We start from the raw sequence: 27,537 nt of genomic DNA on the forward strand, positions 1-27,537 counted from the left end.
ACATATGTACGCATATGTATTCACATATGTACGCATATGTATTCACATATGTATATACTGCACACACACATTCACACACACATACACACATATGCATATACTATACACACACACTCACACAAACATACTCCACACAGGCACATACACACACATGCATGCATTCATGCACATTCACACACACACTCAAACACACACACTACACACACACTCACCTACAACATACTACATACACATGCACACACATATGAATGCATGCACATGCACACACACAAAGCACACACTCAAATACACATGCATACTATATATACACATACTACACATACACACTCAAACACACACATACTACACACATGCATACACACTCAAACACATACACAATAAAAAAATAAAAACGTATCTAAAAAATTAAATACTGGAACTGAGTTACAATTCAGCAATTATGCTACTAGGTTTTAGAGACCTAAAGAAAATGAAGTCATCAAAGAGAGTGAGGAGATGTTTACATCCCCGTGTTCTTTACAGCACAATTGAAAATAGCCAGGAGAATGAAACAATGCAAACATCTGCTGGCAAATGAACAAACTGAAAACATGGCATATAAAACATGATGTATGAAATAGGGCACTCAATGAAATAGTATTCAGATATGAAAATGAAGGGAGTCTTGCTGCTTTCAGTGACAGAGACTAACCTGGGGGACACTGTGCTCAGTGGAGTGTGCCAGGCTGCTAGAGAAGCACAAATACCAATGACTTCATGTGTGAGAGCTAAATATAACATAGAAACAGTAAACAGAAGTCCCCAGGAGCTAGAGAAAGGGGCAGGGTGAGCAAGGGAAGTGGAGAGATGTTTGTTAGTGTGGGCAAATGTTCGGTTATAAAACTAATAAGTGTTGGCTGAAGATGTAGCTCAAGGGAAAAGTGCTTGCTTGATATTCACAAGGCCCTGGGTTCAATCCCTTGTACCACACATCAAAAATAAGTTCTGGAAGTCTATACACAACACAGTCACTGATTATAACTAATAAAACTCTGTGAGTCTCAATGAGTCCATGCAGGGACCCAATTCCATTGGGATGGAAGGACCCCAACTGAATTCACAGATTCAGTTTTAAAGCCAAAAAGAGGAACATTTGGAAAGGGTAGGTGATCTATACCTTAATATGTGGATTCTATCTCTGGGGGTCTGGGTGGTGCTATGAATCAGACTAACTATGCTTGCTTCATGCCAAGGAGAGGTAGCTCTTGACCTCTTGGCCACAAGCTTGGCTAACTGACCTTTTGAAAGCTGGGCAGGGGTACCTCTTGACATAAGCCTATGGTTGTTTCAGTAACTCATTTCCCCAGTTCTGGGAAGTAGAAACTTAGACCCTGTCTCCTAAACTGCTAGTCTGTAGCCTGTCATGGAGTCAGCCTGTGCAGTGTATGGTCCATACATATGCACATGCACATACAGATACATACATGTGATGTGCACTGCATACTCTACTTGTGATGTGCAGTCCATGGATCCATACATATGTGTGTTGGTGTGTATATGTGTGTATAGATATATTCAGTTCACGAATATATATATGCAAATATAAAAGGTGCATGGATCCATACATATGTGCATGTACGTGCACATACACATACATGTACATGGGATGTGCAATGCATGGACCCATGCACATGCATATGCACATATAGAAACATATTCTTGTGATGTACAGTGCATGGACCCATACATATGTGTGCTTGTATGTGTGTGTATGTGTGTGTGTATACATGTATGTATGATATACAGTACATGAATATATATGTATACATAAAAGGTGCAGTGCATGGATCCATACATATGCACATACAAATACATACAAATGTGATGTGCAGTGCATAGATCCATATATATGCACATGTGTATACACATAGATACATATACATGTGATATACAGTGAGTGCATGGATCCGATCAATCCCATCATCCTTAAAGGCAAGGGTTGCCTTTTCTCTCAGACAGAGCCTGCTTCCAAACTCTTTCTTAATACATCCTAGATGGCCTTGTACTTGTGATTATCCTTTCCCTTACCTCCTAGTCTGAATCTGCATAACTATGTGATGTGGATAATGTATTGATTAGCTTGGCTACAGTCGTCATTTTACACTCTCACACACAAAATAATCCAATGTTGTTTGTCAACCACAGCTCAACCAAGCTAGGTTGGGGGGCATCTAATTGAATTCAATCTCCAGATGTGACTCAGACAAGTCCTTGTATCTCTTCATGACTTTTGCAACCAGTGGATAGACTTATACATTGTATACATTGTATACAATCCTGTGCTGGGGAAGAACCTGGTAAAGTCATTCAGTTTACCCATTCTTCTGGCTTTGAGAAAAACTAAAGAGAAATTACCTCAGACATACAGATTTATACCACTAAAAGCAACTTTAAAAATTGTCCAATGTAAGTTTCCTAGATGTGAAAACCTCCTTTCTTCAATCAGCCACTGAACACTGTAGAGGAATTTTAATCCAGCTATTCTGATCACATCCAAGAACAGCTAAATTTGTGTGATTCAGCTGGAATACAGACTTATCACATGCCTTTAATCCCTCTGGCTGGAATACTGATAGGCCCTTAGCACTCACCTTCAATCCCAAACAATGATGTCTAATTGAGGGACAGACAAAGTGATGAATCAGAGAAAGATTTGACAGGGTAGGATACACCCAGTTCTCTCGAAAACAGCACAGGAAAGAGACAATTTAAGAAGAGGGCAGAGAGAGTTCAGTCAGTCGTAGTCAGTCGGCTGGAGTCTGTGCAGAGTTCAGGGCAGTGGGGTTGACTTTGTTCTTGAGTTCATGCAGTTTAGTGCCAGTCAACAGTGGCAGCTGAAGCTAGAAAATAAGGAGGAGCCAGAAGATTAGAGCAAATTGCAAGAGTTAGTCTGAAGCCAAGCAGAGCAATTCAGTCAGAAGCTGAGAGAAATCAGATTGACTCAGTCAGCTTGAAGAGGAGCTTGAGGCAGAACGGCTGAGTAGAAACAGCCAGCTAGAGTCCAGAAAGAACTAGAAAGGGTGAGCTTATTCAGCAGTAAGCCTCCGATATGACAATTATATCTAGCAAATAAAAGCAACATCTATAGACCACCTCCCCAGTGTGTCATCCTAAGTACCCAGGACCTGTCCCACCCTTACATTGTGACATCATTGGCAACAGATGGGGCCCTAGGCATGCCTTTGCTATTTTCCTGTGGTTTGTTGTTTTTACCTGCATGTCTTGGTAGCTTATTTCCACTCTTTGGCTAATGTGATATCTAGGCTTCTTAAACATATGTCCAAGAAAAGTGTTTTGTTTGGGCTTTGTCTGGTTTGGTTTTAGAAATAGAATCTAATCGTGCAACCCTGGCTGGCCTCATGCTAGCAATCCCCCCTGTGGGTTGAGCATGCACCCCTGACCCCATTCTCCCTGCTATCAGTCCCTGTTACATTGCTGTCCCCCACACATTGGTTCTGAACTGTCTTCAGGGGACACAAGCGTCTCACTGCTTGCTCAGCTGTATGTCCTTAGCACATCTGTTCACAGTCTCACTCTGTTCTGTTCATACCAGGACACACCTTCACCTCATTGGCTTATTATTCACTTTTGACTTTTAACTGTATTAGTTTGTTTGTTTATTTTAGAAGGGGGTTATCCACACGCCACAACATATATGTGGAGGTCAGAGGACAACTTTTGGAAGTCCATTCCTGCCCTCTACCATGTGGGCCTTCAGGCCTAGCAGCGACCATCTTTAGCCTCCAAGCCCAGCTTATTATTTATTCTGCCACAGAGCAGTGCCTTCTACACAATGTTCCAACACAAAGCAGCTCAACAGAGTTAAGGGTTCTAATGAGCTTGCAGTAATGGTACCACCACTGCCTCCAACAGCCTTCCCTTCCTCTCCTCACCAGTCCATGGAGTTCTTAAACTAATTACATCATCCTTACAAAATCCAACAGACTGGGCCTCCCGGAGATGACAAACAGAGCCTCCAACACACAAACCAACAGCATTTCTCGACTTACTCATTTTTGAATTTCCTATAGAGGATCTCTTTGCATGCATGTGGTCCCCCTGCAGGAGACATAGTCTGATCCCCAATTTACAGATTAAACAAACTGAAGTTTGGATCGCATACGCAACACAGCCAAATACACATGTTGAATAAATCGCTGTATGAGTTAAAGACAGATGGGAGAGGGGGTGGGTAGATAGATAGATAGATCGATAGATAGATTATAAATTGGTAGGAGGTAGATGATAAATGGAGAGATGATAGATAGATAGATAGATAGATAGATAGATAGATAGATAGATAGATAGATAGATAGATAGGTAGATAGAGACAGGCAGACTCGAGTCAGCTATGAAATAGTAACAACAAAAGAATCACATCTGAGAACTAAGAATCCAAAGGTTACTCTGTCCTTAGGCTAGTGCCTCGGAGCCCTGGTTGTCTTGCAATGGCTATCTTCTACTGGGGCAGGCCCAACAATGGGTAGTTGGACAGTCCACAAGGCTGGGTACCTCAGCATCCCAATCTGGCTCCCGAAGACAGAAGCTCCCTAGAGAACCATGATAGAAACTTGGAAATGCTGGTTCTACTATCAGAGCAGGAATCTACAGCTCAGGGGCAAGAGGGAGCCCAAGCGAGTGGAAGGGGAGAAACCCTGCGCCCACCAAGCCCTTTTCATCTAGAGAAGATCCCGCCCGCAGTCATGGTGAGTCTTCCTGCATCAATTTACCACAATAAGGACAATCCTTTGGGTTAGGCTTCCTCCCCCGTGGATTCTATTTGTGCCAAGAGTACATTAAAACCAACCACACCAACATCTCCACCGAGGTCAGCCTGGATTTCTGCTTCTACCCTCGACTTTTCTTCCTACGTGAGAGGAATGAAGCCACTACAACGCCATCATGGAACAAGTATCTACTTACTGGGTAATGGTGAAATTATTATGGTATAGTTCACTGGACCATAACTGTACCGGGCTCTAGGCATTGGCTGGAGCAGAACCTACCCTGTCTTCCTGAGGTTGACTGTCAGGCAAATGGCAGATGCATTCATTAAATGTAAGATCCAATAATCACTCTACTATTACACTGCAAAAGTGCTATGAAGGAAACAAGTTCCCTGCCGTGAGCCAAGTGTGAGTCCCAGGGCTGGCTTAGTCTCAGGGAAGGAACTATGGAGTCAGAAGCAGTGGGAGGCGCCTTGCCGGTCTGCCAGGGTCTCGGAACCGCAAAGGGCAAGCATACTTCTGGCCCACCACTCTGCATTACTGGCCCTTCTCTTCTCCCCTAATTGGCGCCTTGAAGGTGTCTCCTGCGTTTTCCCTTCACGCCCAGTGCCTGGCTATATGTTCAGCTTACCCTGGCACTGCAGCACCACAGCCACGCAGAAAAAGTCCCACGTAAAGCGACACCATTCAGAGAGAAGAATTGGCCCAAGTGATTAGGGCACGTGTTGGGTTCTATTTGGCGGGTCTGAGTCCCGAAGATTTAGAGACTATTATTTCCTGAGGAAGAGGAGGCTGGTGGAGGGGATGAACAAGCTATTATGCTGACACCAAAATTAAGGCAATGTTCTGACACTGTTCTGAACTGAGCAGCAAGCTGGGTTCCTGCCGCCCATGAGCCTTGCCTTTGCTACCATCTGCTGGTCACTATGGGAAATGCGCTATAACTCACCCAGACCTCTCTTTTTTTTTTTTTTTTTTTTTTTTTTTTTTCCATTTTTTATTAGGTATGTAACTCATTTACATTTCCAATGCTATACCAAAAGTCCCCCATATCCACCCACTCCCACTCCCCTGCCCACCCACTCCCCCTTTTTGGCCCTGGTGTTCCCCTGTACTGGGGCATATAAAGTTTGCAAGTCCAATGGGCCTCTCTTTCCAGTGATGGCCGACTAGGCCATCTTTTGATATATATGCAGCTAGAGTCAAGAGCTCCGGGGTACTGGTTAGTTCATAATGTTGTTCCACCTATAGGGTTGCAGATCCCTTTAGCTCCTTGGCTACGTTCTCTAGCTCCTCCATTGGGAGCCCTATGATCCATCCATTAGCTGACTGTGAGCATCCACTTCTGTGTTTGCTAGGCCCCGGCATAGTCTCACAAGAGACAGCTACATCTGGGTCCTTTCAATAAAATCTTGCTAGTGTATGCAATGGTGTCAGCATTTGGATGCTGATTATGGGGTGGATCCCTGGATATGGCAGTCTCTACATGGTCCATCCTTTCATCTCAGCTCCAAACTTTGTCTCTGTGACTCCTTCCATGGGTGTTTTGTTCCCAAATCTAAGGAGGGGCATAGTGTCCACACTTCAGTCTTCATTCTTCTTGAGTTTCATGTGTTTAGCAAATTATATCTTATATCTTGGGTATCCTAGGTTTGGGGCTAATATCCACTTATCAGTGAGTACATATTGTGTGAGTTTCTTTGTGAATGTGTTACCTCACTCAGGATGATGCCCTCCAGGTCCATCCATTTGGCTAGGAATTTCATAAATTCATTCTTTTTAATAGCTGAGTAGTACTCCATTGTGTAGATGTACCACATTTTCTGTATCCATTCCTCTGTTGAGGGGCATCTAGGTTCTTTCCAGCTTCTGGCTATTATAAATAAGGCTGCTATGAACATAGTGGAGCATGTGTCCTTCTTACCAGTTGGGGCATCTTCTGGATATATGCCCAGGAGAGGTATTGCTGGATCCTCCGGTAGTACTATGTCCAGTTTTCTGAGGAACCGCCAGACTGATTTCCAGAGTGGTTGTACAAGCCTGCACTCCCACCAACAATGGAGGAGTGTTCCTCTTTCTCCACATCCACGCCAGCATCTGCTGTCACCTGAATTTTTCATCTTAGCCATTCTGACTGGTGTGAGGTGGAATCTCAGGGTTGTTTTGATTTGCATTTCCCTGATGATTAAGGATGTTGAACATTTTTTCAAGTGCTTCTCTGCCATTCGGTATTCCTCAGGTGAGAATTCTTTGTTCAGTTCTGAGCCCCATTTTTTAATGGGGTTATTTGATTTTCTGAAGTCCACTTTCTTGAGTTCTTTATATATGTTGGATATTAGTCCCTGTCTTAGTCAGGGTTTCTATTCCTGCACAAACCTCAGGACCAAGAAACTGAGGTGCTGGCTGAAGGAGAAGGAAATACAGAATGGGTAGTAGAGGAAGGTAGTTATAAATACCAATTAAGGCCACGTAACCAGTTGCAGAAACGAGGATTATAAAGTAATATGAATGCCCATTGTAAATTTACTAATGCGTTTGCGATTGTACGAGGGATAGTTATATCATGTTAGGCGTATTTACAACCTTGTTATTGTTTCATGTGAACATGAGATATTATTTGTGTCAAGTTGACAAGGGGTGGATTGTAGTGGCTATTCCTGGTTGTCAACTTGACAATATTTGGAATGAACTACAATCCGGAATTGGAAGGCTCACCAGTGACCCTTATCTGGAGGCTTGGAGATCCTTATCTGGATCTTGGTTTGAAGATCTTGAGCCACAGTGGCTATGGATTCCAGAAGATTGAATCTCCGAGTTTAAGGAACACACCTTTAATCTGGGCTACACCTTTCATCTGGGATTAAAGGTGTGGCGGAACACACCTTTAATCTGGGCTACACCTTCTGCTGGAGACAATATAAGGACATTGGAAGAAGGGAGTCTAGCTCTTGCTCTTGCTCCTTCGCCTGCTTGCCGTGTGAGACTGAGTAACTGCTAGATCCTTGGATTTCCATTCACAGCTGCGACTGAACAATTGTAAGGAATTGGGCTGCCGACTGTAAGTTATCAATAAATTCCTTTACTAACTAGAGACTATCCGTAAGTTCTGTGACTCTAGAGAACCCTGACTAATACAGTCCCCTATCTGATTTAGGATAGGTAAAGATCCTTTCCCAATCTGTTGGTGGTCTTTTTGTCTTATTGACGGTGTCTTTTGCCTTGCAGAAACTTTGGAGTTTCATTAGGTCCCATTTGTCAATTCTCGATCTTACAGCACAAGCCATTGCTGTTCTGTTCAGGAATTTTTCCCCTGTGCCCATATCTTCAAGGCTTTTCCCCACTTTCTCCTCTATAAGTTTCAGTGTCTCTGGTTTTATGTGAAGTTCCTTGATCCACTTAGATTTGACCTTAGTACAAGGAGATAAGTATGGATCGATTCGCATTCTTCTACACGATAACAACCAGTTGTGCCAGCACCAATTGTTGAAAATGCTGTCTTTCTTCCACTGGATGGTTTTAGCTCCCTTGTCGAAGATCAAGTGACCATAGGTGTGTGGGTTCATTTCTGGGTCTTCAATTCTATTCCATTGGTCTACTTGTCTGTCAGTATACCAGTACCATGCAGTTTTTATCACAATTGCTCTGTAGTAAAGCTTTAGGTCTGGCATGGTGATCCCGCCAGAAGTTCTTTTATCCTTGAGAAGACTTTTTGCTATCCTAGGTTTTTTGTTATTCCAGACAAATTTGCAAATTGCTCCTTCCAATTCGTTGAAGAATTGAGTTGGAATTTTGATGGGGATTGCATTGAATCTGTAGATTGCTTTTGGCAAGATAGCCATTTTTACAATGTTGATCCTGCCAATCCATGAGCATGGGAGATCTTTCCATCTTCTGAGATCTTCCTTAATTTCTTTCTTCAGAGATTTGAAGTTTTTATCATACAGATCTTTCACTTCCTTAGTTAGAGTCACGCCAAGATATTTTATATTATTTGTGACTATTGAGAAGGGTGTTGTTTCCCTAATTTCTTTCTCAGCCTGTTTATTCTTTGTATAGAGAAAGGCCATTGACCTCTCTTGATCTAAGGAGCAGGCCTGGATTCTTTTGGAGATAGTCTGTTCCTCTAGGAGGAGGCTGAGCTTTTCCAGCGTCCTGCCGAATGCAGTAATCAGTCACTCATTCCACACCCCACTGCAGCTTCTCAGACCTTTTTAAATCCTCGCAGCCCCAGCAAGCAGCCCACTGACTGACACAACAAAAGTGGCTAATATTGTTCCCTTCTGAAACCTCTTGAGCTGGCTCTCTCCATAGGCCAAATCCCGGTAAGTTTTAGATCAGCTTGACACAAGTTAGAGTCATCTGAAAGGAGAGAGCCTCATTTGAGAAAATGCCTCCATGAGATCCAGCTGTAGGGCATTTTATTAATTAGTGATTGATGGACAGGGTGGGGGAGGGGTGCCATCTCTGAACTGGTGGTTCTGGTTCTATAAGAAAACAGGCTGATTGGAGAGCTGACCCTGCCCCTCACTGGCTGTAGCACTTGGGAGATTGGGAGAGTGGGCCCTGCACCTCACCTGAGAAGCACAGTAGAGCTGGCCCTGGTGGCACAGGCATGGGTGAGCTGGCCGAGGTTGTGAGAGCTGGGCTGCCCCCTGCCAGCTGCAGCACTTAGATGAGCTAGCCATGGCAGTGCTGGAGAGCTGGCCCTGGTGGTGTGTGTGCAGGAGAGCTGGTTGGCTAATCAACTCAGCTGTATATCCAGGCCCACCCAACACCTACCCTATCTATGATCTGCTGGAACTTGTGAAGGGGCCAGTCCTGCAGACCGTAATCTGCAGAATCTCCACGACACAGAGCAACAACAAGATATCTGAGAGGAGTCCTGGAGAGGATCCAGTATTGATAGTTAGCAGAAGCCAGAGGCTCAGAACCACACTAATGACTCATTACAGTGAACATATGCAAATGAAGATGTTTGTACAAAACGGTATACGGTGGGACCCACTGCAGCTTCCAGGGTGTGGTTTTGGGGTGTTTTAAATTTTCTTTGAGAGGAGGGGTTGCCGGGGCAGAGGTGAAGGGACTGAGAGAAGAGAGGGATTGGAGTGAAGATGGGAAATTCACAAAGAATCGGTTAAAAAAAAAGTTGAAAGAAAGAAAGCATCGGTAAAAAGTTGAAAGAAAGAAAGAAAGAAAGAAAGAAAGAGAGAGAGAGAGAGAGAGAGAGAGAGAGAGAGAGAGAGAGAGAGAAAGGAAGGAAGGAAGGAAGGAAGGAAGGAAGGAAGGAAGAAAGAAAGAAAGAAAGAAAGAAAGAAAGAAAGAAGGAAAGGAAGGAAGGAAGGAAGAAGGGAGGGAGGGAGGGAAGGAGGGGGAGGGAGGGAGGAAGGAAGGAAGGAAGGAAAGAAAGGAGGGAGGGAGGGAAGGAAGCTGAGCAGCAAGCTATCAAGAGCAAGGCAGTAAGCAGCATCCCTCCATGGCCTCTGCATCAGCTCCTGCCTCCAGGTTCCTGCCCTGCTTGAGTTCCTGTCCTGGCTTCCTTCAGTGATGAGCTGCTATCTAGAAATGTCAGCAGAATAAACCCTCTCCTTCCCATGTTGTTTTGGTTATGTGTTTGTCATCACAGTAATGGTAACCATAAGACAAGCCTCAAATTTTGTAAACATTCCAAAGACACACAAAGAGAAAAGGAAGGAACATGGCTTCCTATCTGCCACCTTCCTTCTCCAAAGCAGTCCCTGCTCCTTCATCCTGGTGACTCCTTGTTGGAAGTTCATAGTGGGGACAGAGGCCCCATGCCTGACCTCGAGGCACTCGTATGTCAGATGGGACCCGTGTCTGGCAGATACCAAAGTGTTACCTAGAGACCCAGCAGGCCAGCAACTGTTTCCAGACCAGATCTGCATTTACTTCCAGTTCTGAAGGTCATTTGATGGACCGCCCTCCAAGAAAGCCATTGTCTATCGTTTAAAAGTCAGAATCCCTCTGCTGCTTAGCAACCCAGTTACAAATACAGGTGGAGATAAGGGGAAATCATTGCATTCAAGTTCCCCCACACACCGCTCTGCAGTGTGCCCCCAAACAGCCAGTCCCCGCAAATACCTCATCCTCCAGCGTCCTGAGCATTGGCACGAGAGACATTCAGCTCCTCACAGAGATCCTTCCTCAAGGCTGGAGAATATGCTGACACCGTCCTTGTCTTTAACACGATGACTCAGAACCCAAGCTGTTGAATTAGAGCCCAGATGCAGTGACTTTGGACAAGTATTTCTTGATTTAAATAAGGGGGGGGGGATAGGGGCCCCAGAGATGACTCAGTTGTACTTGCCCTACAGGTAAGGAGACCTGAGTCTGATACACAGAACCAGCCTTTTAAAAATGAGAGTGGTGGTACACACTTTTAACCTCAACTGTGGAAAGGCAGAGACAGATGGATCCTTTGGGTTTGCCAGACAGCCATCCTGGGTGAATTGGTGAACCCCAGGTCCCAGTGAGGGACCCTGTCTCAAAAAGAAAGGAAGGAAGGATGGATGGATGGACCCCTAAGGGACAGCGTCTGAGGTTGTCTTCTCCTCTGACTCCACCTGCACTTACACATGTGTGCACATGCATCCTCTGTTAGTGTGCTAAGACCCTTGGACCAATAGCAGTTTAGGGGAAGAAAGGGTTAATTTGGATTACTCTTTCATGTCAGAGTCCATCCCTGAGGGGAGCCCGAGCAGTAACTCAAGCAGGAACCATGGAAAAACTCTACCTGCTGACTCACTAGTGCTTCTCGTTCTCCCTCCCTCCCTCCCTCCCTCCTTCTCCTCTTCCTCCTCCCTCCCTCCCTCTCTCTTTCACAGGCTCATGTTCAACTAGCTTTCTAATACAACCCAGGACTACCTGCATAGGGAATGGTATCACCCACAAAAGGCTGGGGACTCCTATATCAATTCTCAATAAAGACAATTCATCACAGTCATGCCCAGTCTAACCTGATAAAGGCAGTTACTCAGTCGAGGCTCCTTTTGGGGGAAAGATTTTATTTCATAATTATTTATTTTTATTTTATATGTGGGGTATTTTGTCTACAGACCTCTAAGCACTGTGTGCATGCAGTGCTCTCTGCGGCCAGAAGAGGGCGTCAGATCCCTCGGAACTGGAGTTAAAGATCATTGTGGGTTCTGGGAACAAAACCCGTTTCTCCAATCCTGATAACTCCCTTTTCAGGTGATTCTACGCTGTCTAAAGTTCACAGTTAATGCTAACCAGGCCACCCTAATACAAATGCACAGTCTCACGCACAAACACACAATCAGTCAATAAGAGAAAGCAGTTAACACCCACTTGAGAATGCTGGATATTTCTAAAGCACTTGGCCAAATGATACACTTGGGAGATAAACAAAGGGGAAAGGTGAATTAGTGTCGCACACGTTGCCACCAGCTCTCCTGTGGGAAATAATCCAAAAAAAGAACAAATTCAAAGATGTGGGGCAGTGGCAGCTCCTAGGGAGCACACCTTTCCCGGGGTTCTTTATACTCGCCCCAGGGTAGCCTTAAATCTGGAGGTGCAATCGCTCATTCCCCAGAGAGATCACAGCAAAGCAAACACTGGACTCGGGCCAGGATTTCACACCACCGTAACAACTTAGAGGCAAAGGGGAACTTTCTCAGCAGCCTCCGGTCAGCTATGAGGAAATACCTCTCATTTTTTATCTCCCAAGAAAAGTTTTCTGAAAAACTTGGCGCCTGGAGGAGAGTCTTAGCGGTGTTTGGAGATTCATCGCCATCTAGTGGCTGCTGAGCCACATTGCAGGACAAACGTGACGGAGAACAAGCTCTGCAAAGAGTTTCTGCCTCCCAGGGTGCTGCAGCATCTCTCTCACCGGGAGTCTTGCCAAGAATCGACAGCTGCGGACCATCTAGGAGGGGAGACGATGCTATTTAGGCAACTCCCGTTTTAAAACGTCAAGATAGAATCCCACGCTTCATGTCTTCTCTTTCTGAATGCATGGTTCTCTTTTTGAGGCTTTTGACCTTGATAGCTTCTTGGAGACTGTTATAGATTCACACACAGGGTGGCTATGAGTGGGAGCCCTCGTGGGACTTGTGAGCCACCACAACGTGACCCAGCACACATGTCGGTCTTCAGCTCACTCTTGAGTCCTTAGTCTCTGTTTCCGGAAAGCCCACAGCCCCTCACCCTTATCAGTCAGTACTCTTTAGTCTACCCAAAGCCTACCTCCACCTGACTTCTGAGATCCTCTCTGCTACCTGACTCTTCCACCTTGCTCTCCCCTGCCCATGCCCTCAGTGCCAAAGCTCCCTCATGCTTAGATCGTAAACACAAGTCTTCAAATGTTGGTACGCATCAGTGCTATCTGCGGCATCTGTATTGTGGAAAAGTCCCCCGGAGAGTCTGTTATGTACCAAAAGATGAGATGTACCATCTCCTCCTCCTCCTCCTCCTCCTCCTCCTCTTCTTCTTCTTCTTCTTCCTCTTCCTCTTCCTCTTCCTCGGAAGTTTTGCTCGCTCTCCTTGGTCAGCGGCTCCACGACCACCCATTCTGACAGTTTCCCCCTCTCCTTCTTCACAAGGCTTTTGCTTCCCCCTCTCCTTCTTCACAAGGCTTTTGCTTCCCCCCCCACCCTTCAATCCCCCATTCCCAATACTGTGGGTCTCCCTTCTCCCTGGATGAAGAGAGCTGAGTCGCAGAAGAGGGTTGCCCGACTGCCTGTAGAGAACGGACGGAAATGATGTCATTCTGAATCCCAAAGGAGAAAGGAGACAGATGAACTTTACTCGGGGTGAATCAAGGGTTATATGGTTTGGGGGCATGGGGAGTAGGAATATCCAGGGTGGGCAAACATCATTGGCTGAAGGCTAAGGTACTGAGATGCCTCATTAGCATGGGGAGGGGCTCCAGGAATCTCAGCTGCGTGCTGAACAGGTTCTTACAGGGAGAAAGGAAGCTGTAATCTAACCAAAGCTATGTGACATTCCGAAGGTAGAGGGTATAGGGGTTTCGAGCTCCCCAGATAAGGTCAGAGAAGAAGCCCTACCATTTGGCACGGAGCTCAGGCCTTTCCAGTAATGTCCGACTTCAACCTTAATTAGCAGGGTTTCTCACACTGATACAAAAGCTGCAACAAAATCCCTGGCCAAAAAAAAAATCTTAGGAAAGCAGTTTATTTTGGCTCTCCGTTTGGGAGTACATCCTGTCATGGGGGAAGGCTTAGTGGTGAGAGCCCCTCTTGCCACAGTGACAAGAACACCAGGCAGTAGGTCACATTGCCTCTACAGCCAGGAAGCAGAGAGAGAAGCATGCGGGTGCCTGGTACAATCGCTCCTTTTTATTCAGTCCTGGACCCCAGTCCAAGGATGGTGGCAGCCACTTTCAGGGTGAGTCTTTCTTCCTCAGTTAAACCTGTCTGGAAACTCCCTCACAGAGTTTCTCAGGGGACTGTCTCCCATGTGATTAACTAAACCCAGTCAAGTTTGATGTGTTTATACAAAGATAAAGAAAGGGGGAATATGTTCTATGGAGGTGTAGTCAGGTATGGGGGAAGGGGGTGCCTCGGTGGGCCCATGCTGAGGCATCCCTTCCCCCTGAGGAACCAGCCACACGTTATAGTATAGAATAGAGTTCATTCAGGGCATGGGGAGGGGAATCAAGAGGCAGAGAACAACACAGAGACAGAGTGGTGAAGCAGAGGCTGGCCATGAGCATGTGGAGAGAGGGGGGAGGGAATGAGGAGGGAGTGGGAGCAGGAAGGCAAGAGCAAGAGAGGAAGAGCGAGGAGGGGGCAAGCAGCCCCCCCCCCTTTTTTGGTTTGTTGTTGTTTTGTTTTGTTTTTGAGACAGGGTTTCTCTGTGTAGCCCTAGCTGTCCTGGAACTCACTTTGTAGACCAGGCTGGCCTCGAACTCAGAAATCCGCCTGCCTCTGCCTCCCGAGTGCTGGGTGGGCCACCACGCCCGGCTAGCAGCCCCTTTTATAGTGAGTCAGGCACACCTGGCTGTTGCCAGGTAACTGTGGGGCGGAGCTCAGACAGAAGGCTAGCAAAGTTGGCAGTCAGCATTACCCATCATGCCTAGCAAAGCTACTTCCAAGTTCAAAAGTCTTACAGAAGCTTCCCACTTCACCCCTTGTCACTCTTTGGCTGAGCGCTGCTGTGTTCTCTGAGCACCCTGCTGCGTCTTCGTCTTCGGAACACCACCATCTCTTCCTCCCCAACCAGAGGGGGAACACCGAAACTAACTGCGTTTGACTGACGAATGTGCTCAGGCTTGTGAGACGACTCAGTAGGTAGAGGTGCCAAGTAGTAAATTGCTGCCAATCCAGACGACCTGAGTTCTGTCTCTGGCACTCGCGTAGTTGAAAAAGAGAAGAGACTGCTGCAAGTTGTCCTCTGACCTCCACATATACACCAAATAGTGTGTGCACTCACGCCCAAATACAAACTCTCACAAAACAAAAACTAGTTCACAAATTCCCTTCCACTGGCCATGGATGGATGGTCATAAGTTAAAGGGCTTTTTAATAACCAATATGCTCTATACTTTGTCCCTAATTTAAGAAAAATTACGTTTCATTCACTCAATGTCCTTTTTTTGCCTTTCATCAGTTCAATGTGACCAGCAGTCTCCGTGTGCACGAACCACACAGCATGTCTACAATCTGACAAGCGTTTGGGAACAAGGAAAGTGGGGAAATCCTCAGAAGGTCAGGCTGGAGCATTCACACACAAATGTCCGCAGCAAATAGCCGCTGGGACAGCCACAACTAGAAATACCTGGACCAGCAATCAACAGATTTGTAGACTGCAGCTGAGCACTGGAAAGGATACAAATTCTGTTACAATATAGACAGATCTCAGAAGATTTATAGTAAGCAAACAACAACACACACACACAAATCAGACAGAAGCAAGCATAGCATGCTTTTAATCCCAGCACACGAGAGAATATGATAAGCAGATCTCTGAGTTCTGCTTACCTCAGCAAGTAGCACTTTCTTGCTTTCTGTTATCATGCTTTAAGTTTTCTCATGAGCAGAGCCATGCAGTAGAAAGCCCTTTGCATATCTGGCATTTTCTTCTGAGACAGAGTCCCATGACTCAAGCCCTGGCTGACCTTGAACTCACAGAGATCTTGAGAGGGGTGCTTGGGAGGGGAACTGACTACAAAAGAAATCGCTGTTGAGAAACTGAGCTGTAGAAAGATCAAGATGTGGGTCCATTTCCACAAAGAGGCAAGCTGGCTTGGCTCCGAGTCTAGCTTCTGTTTTCAGGAACTCAAACGCATGACCTTCATGCACTGCCTACATACACACTCATCGGGAAAGAACGAACGGTCTTACACTGTAGAAGTTCAAATGCAAACGACTAGGAACTGTAACAGTCCAGGGGGTTAATGTCATTTCCATCTTCCCAGATCGTTTCCCAGCCTACTTTTTCTACCACACTGTAATTACAGGAAACTCTCTTCCCTAATGCCACGTGGTTCTGATGAGGCTGCCATTCATAATGTCTCTCCTGCCCCTGGTTTCCAGAGAAACTGAGTCATAAGACCTAAGCTGACTAATCACAAGTCTCTAAACCTACAACCACAGTGATTGGTCCCACACCTGGGCATATAGTACTAACTTGGAGAATTAGAATTCACTATCAAGTTTTTAAATATGATATTATCACTGAAAGAACTTCTGTACTTCATAGACTGCAGTCGTCAAAGGCTTAGGATAGGGACCTGTGTGAGATAGTTCCAAGTATGTCTTCCAAATGCTTCCTACGCAACATCCTTCCTCTTCGGTTTGTATTCATTCTATGACTACCTCAAACACACACACACAATTTTACAGGGGAGAGATACTGAAAAGAGTTTACACCAAAATATAAAAATATAAACGGTGCAGTGCGCTGTGATAAACTACTCTGATAAGCAACTTAAGGAACCAAGGGGCTCACAGTTCCCGAGGTTTATAGTCCATCACAACGTGGAAGACAATTTGTCAGGAACCAGCCGGAACAGGAAGTGGGCCAGGCTACGGAGCCTCAAGGCCCACCCCCAGCGGCCCATTTCCTCCAGCAAGCTTCGCCTCCTAAGTGGTCCCCATCCTTTTCAAAGAGAATCACCAGCAAGGGACCAAATGAAACACAAGAGACTATGGGGGGTATTTCACAAGCAACCTCCAACGGAGGGTCTGTTTAAGGGGCAATACTTAATGTAAAGGCATGACTCTCTATGATGGTGGGATTTCAAAACCCGGACCGTTTAGGGTAGGGGAAAAAAAAAAAAAAAAAAAAAAAAACTATGCAGAAGCAGAGAATTCTGCTCATTTCCTCACAAATCACAGTACGTAAATAATTTTTTATTAAATTTACAATCCCACCTATTTAAGCTCCTGGAAGAGGAACAGCGTCTAAATATAAAGCCATCCATTAACCTGAATTTTCATCGAAGACTTTAATTCACTCCTCTCCATCCTGTGCTGAGAACAGCAGCTAATCGCCTCACGTTCTATTTATAGAAGCTGTTTACCAGTTTCTTGTCTTCTCATTCTTCATAGATCAGGAGCCCTGGTTGCATTACAGGGAACGCTTCAGGAGAAGCTAGATGCTTTGTGTAAAGTGATATTTTAATCATTCATTCCTTTGGAAATTTATTTTAAAAAAAAATCCCAGCTGCCTCGAACACATGGAATTTAATGCCTTGTGAATAGATTGGTCCAAGTGGCCACATTCTAAAAAGAAATTAGCCTGTGCTATATCGGTCAGAGAACCGTGTTATGCTTAGCACCTGCCATCCACACATGCCTGGGATACAGACAATGCCCCACACACCTGCTGTTGCCAGTATGGACCAAGGCTGCATACACTCCTCACTGACTAACAACACAACAGTACTGACAGACGAGGTTCTAGTAGACTCTTACACGGCACCAGTGGTAAGAAGCCGGGCGTGGTGGCACACACCTTTAATCCCAGCACTTGGGAGGCAGAGGCAAGTGGATTTCTGAGTTCGAAGCCAGCCTGGTCTACAGAGTGAGTTCCAGGACAGCCAGGGCTACACAGAGAAATCCTGTCTCAAAAAACAAAAAAGAAAAGGAAAAGAAAGAAGAAACAATCAGAGACTGCTGCAGAGATTCCTAAGTATAACGTCTATTGAAGCTGTTCTGCCAGTTGCCATGGCTCTGCTCAGGTGCCTGCCCTTGACTGAGCAACGCTATTCACACGGCCAGAGAGAACAGCCTGGAACTCACAGCAGGTGTGCAGCCGGCTTATCAGGGTTTCTTTTCCTGCACAAAACATCATGACCAAGAAGCAAGTTGGGGGGGGGGGGGTGGCAGTCGTGGTGGCGCACGCCTTTAATCCCAGCACTCGGGAGGCAGAGGCAGGCGGATTTCTGAGTTCGAGGCCAGCCTGGTCTACAGCGTGAGTTCCAGGACAGCCAGGGCTATACAGAGAAACCCTATCTCAAAAAACAAAAAACAAACAAACAAAAAAAGACTGCCAAAGCCTCAGACTCTGACCCTAACAGCTAAGAACAAACAAGTAGACTGTATTCCTCGATAAAAGAGTCCTGGGCTTCATGATATCACCTGAAATAGACACACAGAACCACCCCATCCTACCAGGAAATACTAACGTCCACTGAAGTTACGTTAGATAGTTTGATATTCGGCTTTAGACTTTTGGCTAAGATTACAAACTGATATCGAAAGCTACAAGATGTATGGTAAACACAGCACCATTTCTAGCCAATTAAGAAATCTACTCAGGGATTGAGCACCCCGAAGGGGACAGGAACACAGGAAGACCAACCGAGTCGATTAACTTGGACCCTTGGGGGCTCTCAGAGACTGGGCCACTAACCAAAGATCATACATGGGCTGGACCAAGGCCCCTGGCATATATGCAGCAGATGTCTTCATCCTCAGTCTTCAAGAAGGTCCCCAACAACTGGATCAGGAACTATCCCTCCAGCTGTTACCTGTCTTAGGAATCCATTCCCCTAACAGGACTGCCTTGTCTGGCCTCAGTGGGAGAGGATGTGCCTAGCCCTGCAGAGACTTGATGTGCCAGGATGGGGGGATTTCCAGGGGAGTCCCAACCTTCTCAGAGGAGAAGGGGAGGGTAAGATGGGGAGAAGGGATTTGGGGGTGCTGGGAGCCAACAGTTGGGATGTAAATTTAGTTAGTTAATTAATGGTAAAATCTATTCAAAGCCTACATTGCACATAAGTTACAACATCTGCCCTTAGAACAGATGCATGCAAACCAATGTAGTTCTTTGCTGTTGAAAGTCAAATTAGAAAGCTGGCTTCATACAAGATGAAAAATAATGACTACTACTAACTGTAGATGTGCCAAATGCTTATACATTGTTCCACGCACAAAGTCCTACTTCTGACTCCCAAGTGTTGCTCTTGCCATATCCTCTGTAGAAATGAGGAGTCCCTTAGTCCTGTTCCCCCAAAAATCTGTTTCTTCCTCATGGTTCTGAGGGTCCTCTGAGCATCGTTTGTACATGCCCTTATCTAGCCCTTTTGACTATTCCGTGAGATCTGCTACTGCCCTAATTATCTGCTCTGTCCTTGTGTCTGACACTGCAGATCCCCAAAACTCCTGCAGATTCATTACCTGCTGTTATTCCATGGTTTGGCTTCGTGGCTTCTTTTGATCTGTGTGTTGTCATGGGGAGTAGGCAACCAGCTTTGTCCAAAATGGCATTCTTTGTGACTGGCTGCTGGTTCTGGATGTCAGCTAGAAGCCCTGCTTCTTGTCTCTGTATAGATGATAGCCTTTCACACAGCATAACTGCCTTGGGCCTGGCCCAGCCTTTAGAATGAACAGTACTGAGGTAGGATAGAGCACAGGGTGAAGGCCAAAGACGCTGGCCTTGTAACTCTCTCTTACTGCTCTTACTGAATAGAGCTGGTTTCTTTTGTATTAGTGTATTGTGAAAAAACAAACAACAAACAAACAAACAAAAAACCCACTGGTTTCTTTCCTCTCTGGCTCAAGGTTCCCTTGCTGGCAAGGTGAGGGGCTTGAAACTTGTTAACTCTTCATGAACCAGAAAGAAAAGAAAAGAAAAGAAAAGAAGAGAAGAGAAGAGAAGAGAAGAGAAGAGAAGAGAAGAGAAGAGAAAAGAATCAGTTACACAGACAATGCTCACAGACACACAGTCACACACCACACCGCACGAGCGCACGCACACACACACACACACACACACACACACACACTGGTTGGCCCCAATCACATGTCTCATCAACTCCACAAGTGTGTATATACTTACATTCATACACAAATACCTACATATAGACAAACAAACATATCCATATATACACTTGGTAGATGGGGCAAAGCCTCCCCAAGCCACCACTTATTCCTTTTCTCTGGCCCTCTTATACCCTGTTAGGCAAAAGGTTTTTTTAGAAAATCACCTCGTAGATTAAAAAGTTACACCAAAGGGGAATTACAGAGGAATGTCGAAAGTTAAGTTCAAAGCAGTGTTTCATTCTATAAGCTCATTATAAGCTCAGAGCAACAGTTTTCACATGGCCTTCCTTTATCATAGTGCATGCCTGTGGCTTCATCCTTTGTCCTGACCTAGAATGAATGTTTTTCCTTGATCACAAATTTGCCCTAAACATATTTCTCTTTATAACGTAATTTATGAAAGCTCCTTGTATTGTTTATGATGCAGCCTTTACTTACTATTCTCTGAGAAGGGGGCGCATTCTATTCTTGATTCCAACCTTATTATATCTTTCTTGCAAAACAACTAAAACCATATCCTAAAACTTCCTTCAAAAAATTATTTTAATCCAATCAGGACTTCTATAGTTATTAATTCTTGATCTAAACAGCTCTAATTCATGGAAAGTTCATCTTCGTGTTGAACTGCAAGTATTCTGCCCAATAGGGTAGGCTGATGCAAAAGGAATTGTTAAGCTATGTAATAGTGGCGTGAAAGGCATATCAATCAGATTGCAAGAAGCAACCCAGAAATGAAGTTTCTACAGACCCTGGATTCTTAGAGATCACCCATCACAGGTCATGCAAAACAATGGGACATCTCCAGAAAACTCACTTGCATGTCTTTAACCTTTCCTAGATGGCTTCTGACACATAAGGGCTGGATTGCATAAGGAGTATTCTGAACAGCACACTTAGACATTACAGGTCTCCTGGAGGAGCCCAGACTCACAAGTTACACACCAATGTTTTGTCCCATCCCGTAGGTCAAAGTGAGTCAAAAGACTGATGAAAATGGTAAAGGATTTTGCATCTGGCTTTATTTCCTTGCAGTCACCATAACCAAAGCTTGAACTTTATATCGTCTTCTTTTCTTAAATAACCCATAAATCCCAATTTGTTCTGCTCACATACTCCTGGATCATTGCCTGGATTTGGGGCAAGGCACTGTAGCATGGTTGTCTTAATTAGGGTTTCACTGCTGTGAAGAGACACCATGACCAAGGCAAATTTTGTAAAGGACAACATTCAGTTGGTACTGGCTTACAGTTTCAGAGGTTCCATCCATCATCATCATGGTGGGAAGCATGGCATTGTGCAGGCAGGCATGGTGCTAGAGAAGGAGCTAAGAGTTCTACATCTCGATCCAAAAGCCAGGAGGAGACTCTTCCACACTGGGTAGATCTTGAGCACTTGGAGACCTCAAAGATCACCTACTCAGTGACACTATTCCTCCAACAAAGCCACACCTATTCCAACAAGGTCACACCTCCTAATAGTGCCACTTCCAGTGAAGCAAGCATATTCAAACCACCACAATGGTTAACCTACCAGGAGTCATATCCTTAAAGAAAACATTCTCTCTCTCTCTCTCTCTCTCTCTCTCTCTCTCTCTCTCTCTCTCTCTCTCTCTCTCTCTCCCTCTCTCTCTCTCTCTCCCCCCCCCAATCCATAGCTCATCTATAGATCATCATTTAAGTAAGGGTCAGGGCTCAGGAAGCCCTTCCCACTCTATGCTGGAATGTTGACTGGCTGTATCGTGTGCAGATTTTGTGCAGACAGCCACAGCACCTCCAAGTTCATGAGTGTTTCAATGCTATCAATCCAGAAAACACTTCCATCCAGTCCTCCCCAAGAGGGCTGTGGTTCTTACAGCCCTCTTGCCCCTTCATCCACAGTGGCCCCTGATCCTTGGGAAAGACATATATTAGAGATGCACCATTTGCAACTCAGCTCTCTACAGACACTTACTCTCTGCACATTGGCCAGTTGTGAGTTTCTGTATTAACCACCATCCACTGCACAGAGAAATTTCTCTGATGAGATCTGAGAGCTGCACTAAGGTAAGGATAGAGAGACTCAAACTTATCATACAGCCAGACAAGGTTTTTATTTCATTCACAGATGCTGTAGCAGCCACCTATAGCTCATATGTCATGTTTGCAGCAGGCCAGAATCAGAGGGTTGCTAAGTTACGCAGCATCAGGCTGGAGGGGCTAGCAGCAGGCTAGCCTCAAGCTCAGCCCTCTTCCATCCCTTACACCAAACCTAAGCACCTCATTTCTAACTTCTTTTGAGATGAGTTAGAATCTTATGCATCCAACTTCTTCTAAACGACACCCCAGTTCAACTTCTATAGATGACTGAGTTGTAGCACATGCTCATTTGAATGTGCTGAGACCACTCCTCCACACAGAGGTGGGGGTGCTCCAGAACTTGAACCATTTACACAAACATGATGGGTCTTTTGTAGAACAATTATATTCTCACAGCATCAGAAATTTTCTTGTGGGTTTGTGTGTACTGGTGTTCATGCATGTGTATATATGTTCATGTACGTGTGGATGTACATGTGCATGAGTATGTTGTGTGAGTATGTATATATGTGTGTGTTTCTATCATGTGTGTATATGTATGTGTATTTGTGTGTGCATGCGTGTATATGCACATGTATGTTGTGTGTATGCGTGTATATGTGTGTATGTGTATGTTGTGTGCATGTGTGTATGTATGTATGTGTGTGTTTGTGTTGTGTGTATATATGTATATGTGTGTATGCATGTACATGTATGTGTATATGTATATTTGTGTGTGTGTGTGTATGTGTGTCCATGTGGATGCCAAAGGCTACTATTGGGTGTTTTCCTCAATTTCTGTGAACCTTTTTTTTTTTTTAATGAGTTCTTTCTGAAATCAGAGCTGGCCAGTTTGAATTGTTTACTTAGCCAGCTTGCTTCTAGGCTCCTATCTCCACTTCCTGAGCACTGGCATCACAGGTGGGCCCCTATGCCTGCCCAGCTTCCTTGTGTGGGTGCTGGGGACCTGAATGCCAGTCCTCACACCTGCACAGCAATTACTTCACTCACTGAGCCATGCCCCAGCACCACCAGAGACGTGGATCTTTAAGATTTGTTTACTTTCATTTTATGCATTTGAGTGTCTGGCCTGCATCTATATCCATGTAGCACATTTGTACAGTGTCCAAGGGGCACAGAAGAGGGTGCCTGATACCCTGGAACTGTAGTTTGCAGAGAACTGAGAGCTGTCATATGTGTGAAAGGAACTAAACCCAGTTCTTCTGCTAGTGCAGCAAATGCTCTCCAGCCCTAATTATTTTGATGTTATTTTTAAATGGTGCATATGGGAAGGTGGGTTCGGATGCCTGTGGAGGCACATGAGGGCATCAGATCCCCTGGAGTGGAATTATAAGTGGTTATAAAGTAACATTTAGGCAAGAAGCAGAACCTGGGTCCTCTGAAGGAGTATGCACTCTTAACCCCTGAGCCATCTCACCAGAGATTTTTAGTTCTCGTGTAGGTGCAGGACCAGTCAGGAAACTGTGATGGAACCATTGCCTGAGAAACGCAGCCATGTGCCAACTACCAAGCCTTGAGCTTTCCCGTCATTCAGCACAAATTGTTTTAGGTAATCTTCACACCCCTAGATGGCTGGTAAAATGAGAGATGAACTCATTCAGACTCACAGGCTTATGTCATTTGTCCAAGGTGCTAAGCCAGATTCCCTCTCAGGCCCGTGTGACTGCCAGGGCAGAGCCCTGTGGACTCACTCTATGCTGTCCCCTTGGAATGCCTTGAGCATTTCCCAGCCCTTCACTCCATAGTCTTCAGTGACCCCTGATGACAGCCAGTGACAGCCAATGCCAGATTTAATGGTGGCTTAATACAATCTCATCAAGGTCCACCTGAGGCTCACCCAAGGTCATCCGTGAACCTTCCTTAGCTTTATTCACTGAGAAAAATAGAATTCTACTTTAAAAACTGGGCACAGAAACTAAAAAGACATCTATTGTAGAGGTTCTCAACTTGTGGGTTGTGACCTCTTTGGGGGTCGAATGAACCTTCAAAGGGGCTTCATATCAGATATCCTGCCTATCAAATATTTACATTCTAATTCACAATGGTAGCAAAATTACAGTTATGAGGTAACAGAGAAAGTAATTTCATGGTTGGGGGTCACCACAACATGAGCAACTGTATTAAAGGGTCACACTCTTAGGAAGGTGGAGAACCACTGTCCTACTAGAAGACAAGTTCCATCCCCCTTTGGTGGTAAACAGCCACAACATTCTTGGCAGGGAGTCCCTGTCAGGTTGCCTCTCCATTTGTCAGCCAAAACAACAAACCCACATAATGAAATGAGCCTGCAAAAGTCAGACTTTCCATGCCTGGCGCCTGACTTTGCAGTGGCCGGGCTTGGCTCACAGCTGGCGATGAACTCATGTCCAGATTGCTTCCAGGAGCTAATTAGTTAAGAAGTCTTTGCCTTTTTTTCCCCCTAACAGACCTAGGGAGTAAAGAACTTTCTAGAAAAAAAAAAAAGTATGCCCCTCTAAATGACTGTAATTCAGCATGAAATTATTTTTAATTACTTCCTAATCCTTGAAATACGTATTCAAGAAGCACAATGAGATGTGTGTGAAGGAAACACAGCAAATCATATTTTACAGGCAGTAAAGAAGATCCAGCGAGAGCTGATTTATATCATATTACAGGGAGAGTCTGAAATTTGAACTCAAGGCTGTCAACACCCAGCTTGTGATTACTACCTTGAAAATTATGTTCATCGCCAGCCAGCATCCTAGCCTGGCCTTAAATTTTGCTCCTGCCAGAGAGTCTGAATGGACTGAACCATCTGTATCCATTCCGAACCTTAAATACGGGTGTTTTGCTGTCAAGGTATTAACCCTGGCGTGATTCACGGACTCCATCAAATGAAGTACCAATTTCTGTCTTGTTCCAGATTCAGTGGAACACAGCTGTCATCCAAAGCTACTGAAGCACAAACATGAAACCAAAGAGCTTCTCTGGTCAACACAAGCTTTTATGTAACGCTTTACCTTCTGGCCATAGACACCACTTCATTTTGGAAGACATGGGATCTAATTTAATTCTGGGAAGATAAGGGCAAATATTTAGCTCTGCCTGGGAGCTTCTTTGCCTGAAATGTCTAAGCTAATCCTGACTCCATGAAAGTTTCATATTCATATCAAAATTCATGTAAGATAAAAATCTATGCAATTAATGTATTTCTTTTCTCTTTCCTAGCAGCAGAGCAAATGCAGAGTCGAGCGTCCATTCATTTTTAGACATTAGAACAGTTGTCACTCACATAAGCCTCTCTAGTACCAATCACACAACAAGATCACCAGGCAGATAGGAAAGCAAATATAATAACTTTTCATTTCACAAACTGGTTGCAAAATGCTCCCCAAATTCAGAGCTTAAAACAGGTATGAGTGGAAGCGAAAGGAGTGTGAGCACTAAGATAAAAAAGAAATTGATAATAAATTATTATTCCATATGGCAAATAATTCCCAGTCCTAATGCCAAATTTTCAGAAGAGAGGGGTGTAGGGGGCCTAAAACTGTAAGGAGGGGCCTGGTAAGGAAGCTCTGCCAAGCCTCATGACCTGAGTTCAATCCCCGTGTGGTCTAAGAAGAGAACTGAGCGACAGAAAGCTGTCTTCCGGCCTCCATAAGTGCACGGTATCTATACCCGGACACAAAGTCACACCAACAATAAATAAATGTATACATAAATCTAAAAAAAGAAATAAAACAAATAAATATGGTGTGTCAGTCAATGTTCTGTGGCTGTGAAGAAACACCATGACCAAGGCAATTCTTATAAAAGAAAACACTTAACTGAGGCTGGCTTACAGTTTCAGAGGTTCAGTCCATTATCCTCACAGCAGGGAGCGTGGCAGCATGTGGGCAGACATGGTGCTGGAGAAGTGGCTGAGAGTTCTACAGGCAGCAAGAAGGGAATCACTAGGCCTAGCTTGGGCTTTTGAAAGCCTCAAAGTCCACCCCCAGCAACAACTTCCTTCAACAAGGCCACACCTACTCCAGCAAGGCCACACCTCCTAATCCTTATAAATAGTGTCACTCCCTAGTGACCAATCATTCAAATCTATGAATATGTGGAGGCCATTCCTATTCAAATCACCACATGTGGGCTTTTCTGTTTGTTTTGGGGGGTTGGTTTTGATATGTTTAATGTAAGGAATAAATGACAAACACACCCTTGGATTTAAGTTTAGCAAACAGATTTTCTCTGAATAGTTACCTAGAAAGAGCAACCAAAATTAAAAATTTAAAACAGTTCTATACGAGTATGGAGAAATCACCAGCTGTTCTATAAAGCAAAGACAACATCTTATAGTCCTCGCGACTCAAAAAAGTCCAGAATTATGCCCATGTTACTAGTGAGAAAACGGAAGCTCAGAGGCAGTATTTGACTAACCTAAAGATAATCAGGTACGGCTGAATGCTGTACTGTACAACAAAAGAAATAGAAACTGTACTATCCCTCACTGAGGACAGTAATCTCCAACCCTGAGCACAGTTAGAATACCCCAGGGTGTGATCCTGGGACTCTGGTTGTACTGGTCCCGAGTAAGATGCAGGGAGCCTGGTTAGCATTGCTTTAGGCTTTCCTAGTAATCCTCAGATGTATGTATGCAGCCCCGTGCTACATTCGGTCCTCAGACTTTTTCTAAGATTTGTTTTAATTATGTGTCTCTGTGTGGGGATGTGTTCACAGAGACCAGGGGCTCCAGAACCTCTGGAGCTAGATTCACAGGCAGTGTGAGCTGCCCAACATGGGTGCTGGAACTGAACTCGGATCCTCCACAGGAGCAGTGTGATGACTGTTCTTGGTGATAAATACACACAGCAAATGCTCTTAACCGCTAAGCCATTTTTCCAGCCCTGTTTCTCAAACTTTTGTATAAGGTTTCTGATCTATGTTTCTTTTTTTGTTTTATTTATTTAGTGTCAGGGGGCATGGTGTGGATGTCATAGGATACCTTATAGATGATGGTTCCCTTCCTCTACCATGCAGGACCCAGGGATTGAACTCTGGGCATCAGGCTTAGCCCTAAGAGCCTTTACCTACTGAGCCATCTCACTATCTCTAATGTGCATGTCTAACATGTTTTCAGACACAGATGCTATTGACTGGCAAACATGTGATCAGAGCAGGATCAGGCATTGCAAAGTCCAAACCTGCTATCTCCTATCGAACCCCCAACTGACCACACTTCCCAGATCCCCTTGTAGCCAATGAGATCATGTGACAAATTCTCACCTAGTCTATGAATGAATGTCACATGTCCCTTCCAGTCTGAGGTAACTGAGAGCAAGTATGTCTTTTCCATGCTGGACGATCCAACCTCTAGGAAATAAGGCTTTAAAAAACATACTGGTAGGCTTGAATCTGACAATCATGGAATTATAGATACATTAGATAGGTAGGTAGATAGATAGATAGATAGATAGA

At 44.8% G+C, this 27,537-nt stretch overlaps 1 long non-coding RNA gene across 2 annotated transcripts; it reads right to left on the reverse strand.

Moving 5' to 3' along the window:
• Positions 1 to 1,819: 1,819 nt before the first annotated feature.
• Gm40678 lies at positions 1,820 to 27,537 on the reverse strand. Of its 2 annotated transcripts, none has more exons than XR_871772.1 (3): positions 27,346 to 27,537; positions 10,866 to 10,989; positions 1,820 to 2,879 (listed from the first exon to the last, which is right to left on the reverse strand). It is a non-coding gene; the product is annotated as a predicted gene, 40678 (long non-coding RNA). The 2 variants fall into 2 exon arrangements; XR_871773.1 differs by lacking the exon at positions 1,820 to 2,879 and adding an exon at positions 8,810 to 9,125.

The sequence above is a fragment of the Mus musculus genome, chromosome 10 (genome assembly GCF_000001635.26).
Source record: "Mus musculus strain C57BL/6J chromosome 10, GRCm38.p6 C57BL/6J".
Taxonomy (NCBI): Eukaryota; Metazoa; Chordata; class Mammalia; order Rodentia; family Muridae; genus Mus; species Mus musculus.